Genomic DNA, 6,290 nt, shown 5'->3' with positions numbered 1-6,290 from the left:
CTTGTATGTTACATGTTTAATACAATTGTATGAATTTATATAATTAACTCACCCTTGCCTTTGTTGTTTGTGTTTATGTATGTTGTTTGATTCCCTGTTGCGATGATCATCCATTCTTGGATGTGAGAGAGGAGAATGACGTCTCCGTTGAGAACGCTTTGGAGGAGAACCACAACACTGCTGCTACTTAGTTCCTTAGGATTTTTTTTTTTTAAAACTGTTAAATTTTATTTGAACTCTGATGTATTTTGACAAACTTTGGTATCTTCCCACGTGTTTTAAATTTCTTCTAAATTTCCTGGATTACTGTAATCCTAACTTAAGTACTTTAACACTCTAACTGCTTTATTATATCATCTATGGTGACGTCTTGATTTTTGTATACATGTATGTTATAAAATAGGGATGTCACATTTTAAAATAATGAGATTAGATATTTTAATGTTAAAATAATTTAACAATATAAATAATTTTTTATAAACATGTTTAATTATCTAAAACACTCGTCATTTCTTTAAAACTCTTTTTCTTTCTTTTTTTTACAATTTTTTTACTCTTGAATCATCTGTTTGACGAAGTGTCTAATCGATCATAGTGATGAATATTTCATTCTCATCCGATCAGTTTTTCTTGTAGAGCAAGTAATTTTCTATTCCTTTTTTCTTTAATTATTCGGTCAAGGCCATGCGTAGGAGTTCCTTCGCATATGTCAATTGAGTTCCTTTTCTAGTTCTTCATTGATCAGAGGTCCTAAGGACTTACTCTGATCATGTTTCTATTATTTGTAGGTTTTTTAGAGTTCCTTGAGCTTGAAGCAAAGGCCTTTCATATATAAAGCTTGATAGCATTTTTGTAGGTAAGGGAAGCTAGTGATATCTCTTTGATGTTATTTTAATTTATATGTATGATTGAAGAGTGTTGTTAGGTTATATTGAACATGGTTGAATTTGGAATAGCTTCCTTCGTATAAATTATGATTTGAACTATTTTAAATTATTAATTGATGCTTAATATGGCGATTGATGTTTTTAGACTTTGATGAATTTGTTTGGACTTGATCTTGGTTGTGAATTTTCTATGGTTGTGAAGTTGGTGATGTTGTTTTGGTTGAAATATTAAGAAGGAAGGGTTAGGCTAGGTTATAGGTCAATTTTTGTCTAAAATGGAGATTTTAATAGGTAAATTTTAGAAATAATGGTCTAAGTGGAGAAATTATGATCTAGGCTCTGTTGTATGGTCATTGAAGACTTGTTTGGGTGATGAATTAACATAGAAAAGATTTATAAATGTATGATATACAATAAGTTGTGTTTGAAATGACTTTTAGGTGCATTTTAGAGGTTTTGAGTACTGAGTTTTTGAAGTAGAAGGTCTAAGGCAAAGTGGAGGGTTTGGGGTCTGTTTTTGGGGTCATTTTGGACTCGTTTAGACCCCTAAGTTGTTTAGTTATCAGTTAAAATTGGTATAATTGATTTATGGTGTATCAAGTAATGTTTTAGTTGATTTTGAGTTGGAAGTTCATGATAAAATGAGTTAAACTTGGTTTGTGTTGGATTCTATATACACTTGGATAGGTCAATTGAGGCTTAGAATGACAAATGAAAGTGGTAGAAGTTGGTAAAAGTACCTAGGATAGGACAGGTTAGATGTAAAGGTGCAAATTCTATAGAATTGGTGTTATGTAGAATTATGCAGAGTGGCTGAGCGAGCAAGTAGTTCACTTGATGAGTATATGGGTGTTTTGGTAGTGGGTTATAAGAGCTAGGCGAACTATCTCACTAAGCTTGAGAAATTCTTTGTTTGAGCTCTCACTGGGCGACTAGCTTTGCTCGTTAAGGGAGTCGATGCTCGTTGGACTCTAGTATTAAGGCGCTGGGCGAATAGGTTTAGGAAGTTTTGATTGTTTTGCATTCTTTCCTTTTCTGTGTTGGATATAAAGGGTGTGATGATGAATTTTATGCTCAATAACATGGCTTGAACTATATGATGGTATGGAAATTGTGATTGAATTGATGTATGGTTTGGAAAGAATTTCTAGGGCGTAATTCTTAGTGGTGGTTTCAAGTAATTGATGTAGGGACTCAACCTTGGAAGTTACCCTAATGCTCCGATAATCTCTTTATCTCATACAGAGAAGGGATTATGTGGTGAGAAGTAGTAGGATATCTTAGTCTATGGTCTGGTGTTCTTTATCCATAGGTTATAGACGGATTAACCTTGTGTAATAGTTTGGGGGGGAAGGGTAATTATTTCACTCCACCACTACAAGTGTAAAAACTTGTCATAGTCTGACATCAATACATCTATCCGAATGGTCTTATCCAAGTTAATGACATAATTAAGATGATTGGTTTGCTTTGTGAGAAATAGGATGTATAATGAAAATCTTAATATGCTAAGTATGTTTCTTTCTACATTAGCTTACCATATTTGTATGTTTTTGTGTTTGTTTATTTTTGTATGTTTGGTTCTTATTGCAATGATTATATGTGAACAAAGAGCGATGATGTCTTAGTTGAATATGGTTTGAAGGTTAATGCAACAAACATGTAGTCTCTTTTACAATAGTTATTTTGTATATAGTTTTGAATTAAGAATTTGTATATAAATATTGAATTATAATTATGTTTATATAATTGTAATGATACTTTATGTTTTCCTTTAGTTAACTGTTTTATTTTATTAGACTTGTGATCATTTCTGAATAGTATATTAATATATTAGACTATTTAATTGGGATATTACACAAACTAATAATATTATTTATTATTGTCTTAATTAATAAGAAATACAATAATAATAATTTAACTTAAAAATAATAAAAGTAAATATTTAATCAAATATTTTTTTTAACAAATACGAAGGTGATTTTTTCATATTACCTAATAAATAAAAAGTTTAATTACTAAACAATTGTGAAAAAGTAAATAATAAATAAAAATATTAAAAATGAGTAGAAAGATTCATATAAGAAATATTTAATTTATATATGTTATTTAAACATAACTGATATCTTGAATAAGTAAATTACTTTTATGGTAAGTCACACAATTAAAAAAAATGTGTAATTAAAAGAAAAAATTAAAAAAACTAAAGACAAAAAATTATATAAATAATTTTTTTACCCATTTTTGTTTCCAATTTTAATTTTTAACTACTTTGTAACCTTTATCCTTTAAATGACCTTGTTTTAAAAATTTAACTGATATTTCGTTGATTCGATCGTTCTTTTTTATAAAAGTTAACTATTCTTTTTAACTAAAATAACTATTTATAATAAAAAAATTATATAAAAAAAACTAAAATTATCTACAATAAAATTGTAAAAATTATTTATATATACTTTTATAATAATAATAATTTCTTTATTATTATCATAAAAAATGTAAATATTTTTGTTAATATATATTATATTACCTATAAGTTATAAATATTTTAATAATTTAAATAAAATTGAAATGAATATATATATATATATATATATATATATATATATATATATATATATATATATATATATATATATATATATATATATATATCATTCACATACCTAATTACAAAAATCAAGTGTTATCCATATATACTTAGTAATACGATGATCTCTCATCAAAATGAAGATCCACTTAAATAATACTCACAAGGCCAAACTTATTTATCCACATTTGTATATGTTCTTACACAATTTTGTACATAATAAAGAAAAAAAAAAGTAAAATATTTACTTTTATTATATGTAGAACATTGTTATAAATGCATAGATATAAATTTATTTATATTATTTAGATAATAAACATTTGTGAATTTTATCAAATATAAATTTATGTTTTTCGCAATTATATCTTATTTAAAAGAACAAAAATATTCTAAAATAAAAGTTTTTTTATTAGTGTGTCATATAGAAAATATATTTATTACATATGTGAATACATATTACATTATTATTAAACTATGCATTGAAAATACATAGATTTTGAAAATGTATTTTATAATCTTTCTAAAATATTAACCAATTAAAATGAGTATGAGGAACAATTTATTTATTTATATCTCTGTACAAATATCCCAATTTTAGTTTATTAATGTTTATCAATTTGTTTCATATTATTTCAATATACATTTAATAAATGAGTCACGCTATTTAATTTTGGTTTTCGTCATATGTATAAAAGATTGCATTTGTTTATATCTTTTTAAGGGTTAAGTATGTTTTTCGTCCTTTAAGTATCACACGATTTTGAGTTTAGTTCTTACTTGAAACTTTGATGGCTTTTAGTTCTCATAGTTTTAAAACTCATACTATTAATCCTTAAAAATGAACGGTGTTAACTTTTGTTTGATGTGGCAAATGACGAGGTCACGTATTATGTCAGCTTGCCTCCTCTGCCACGTTGCTTGTGTTTGAGAACTTCATTCATCTTCTCCAGTAGAGCAATCACGATTACGCTTCACCTGCAAAGAATCAATTGCCTAATCCAACAAGATCCTGCTCCAACAGGATCACAGTCCCTTACCTAACCCAAAAGGAGTCTGCTCTTGAACAGGTAAGATATTCAAGTTGGGTAAGGGGTGGCAAGGCTTGGACGGGTACACCATGGGGACGCACTAACACGACATTCAGATATTTGTTTGTAGATACACTTGAACTTCCAAATCCCCCAGCAACTGCAGCAGCTTGGAATGCATGAATCAAATCAGGGTGTGCCTGTCACAATACAAAATCCTTTTTCGATAATTGGAATCACAAGACTATATTAAAGAAATATATAAATAAAAATTCAATCTCAGCAAGCTCCCCTACAACGACGCCATCCTCCATCAACGCAACCTTCAAAGCGCAAAATCCTTGCAAGCCGCGACATCTTCCCTCGCATCATCATCGTCATCCAGATGCGCCATCACCTGTAACAGACCTACAAATCCAAAAGCACAACAGAAACTCCATTTGCCACCTGCAAGAGAGCAACCCTTCCCTTCTCGTGTTCTTGGCTCATGACGGCTTAAGATAGAAGAGCAAAATCGTGGCGGGGGTGCAGGGGCAAGTTTCCCCAATCTGGAAAACCCTAATTTAGGGTGGAAGGGGGCTGACATGTGTTAGATTTTTATTGGCCAGATAAAAGGAAAAGCAACGTGATAGAAAGTAAAAAGAGAAGTTGACTCATTGTTAAACAAGAGTTAACGTCGTCCAATTTTAAGAACTAATTAGGCTTAATACCACTTTTGGTCCCTAGTTTGGGAGGTTGTGTTCAATATGGTCCTACATTTTTTTTTTCCGTAACAGTGAATCCCACCTTTTGAAAAAACTATTCAATTGACTCCTTTTGCCTTACGACGTCAATTTTCTAACGGTGCTGGTGCTCCCCTGGATAAATATCAGCAACGTGGGAAGGTAATGTGACTGCGTGACACTGTGGTTAAAATTGGTACATCAGCTAACTTAAAATTGTGAGAGGTTAAAAGAAAGTTGGGGGTTAGGGTTTCTGAGGACATAGATGGCTTCTTCCCAAGGGTGCTCTTCTTGTTCTAATAGATGAGGGCAAAGGTTGTTCGAGTTCGTCCCATGGTGGTGGGTGGAGGAGAGGTGGGTGGAATCCTATTTGTTACTGTGGTGATTTTGCTGTAACTAAAGTGGCTAAAATGACAAAAAATAGTGGCAGAAGTTTTCGGGGATGTCCTCATTACAAGGTATAGCTGAATGACTTCATCATGTTTCATTATATTTCTTCATTTTTTGATAGTTTCCCTGATTTCGTGAATAACAGGGTGGGCACTCAAGTGTGAGGTCCTGTAACTTTTTCAAATGGTGTAGTGAAGAAGATGTTGATGAAAAAGATACTATAATTTGGAGGCAAAGGAGGACGATTTCTGATCTGGAAAATGTAGTGAAGGGTCTGCAGAAGAAGATGAAATTGTTGGTTATAACTCAGTTTTTTTGTATTGTACTGATCCTTGTGCTTTTGTGGATGTGTTTCGCTTTATGGTATTAGGTGGGGAAAGTAGGTTACGTTTCTATGTTTTGTTGTAATGTCTTGGTTGGTTGAAAGAAGTGTTTTGGTTTCTATGTACTGATCCTTGTACTGTTTTGGTTTCCATGTAAACCTTGAACTGTTTTGGTTCACTCATCCAATGGAGTATGAGCATTGTGTATTTTAATGACTTTAATACAGTGCACGCAATATTGTTTGATGGTGACATAGTCATCTCACTTAGATTGACAACGTTTTAATCATTCCAGCTAGCTTCACGTACCTTCTTGACCAACTGCGCAACTTCTTCTTCCCTGATTGCTC

This window comes from Vigna radiata, chromosome 11, assembly GCF_000741045.1.
Source record: "Vigna radiata var. radiata cultivar VC1973A chromosome 11, Vradiata_ver6, whole genome shotgun sequence".
Taxonomy (NCBI): domain Eukaryota; kingdom Viridiplantae; phylum Streptophyta; class Magnoliopsida; order Fabales; family Fabaceae; genus Vigna; species Vigna radiata.
Note: the sequence above shows the minus strand (reverse complement) of the source record.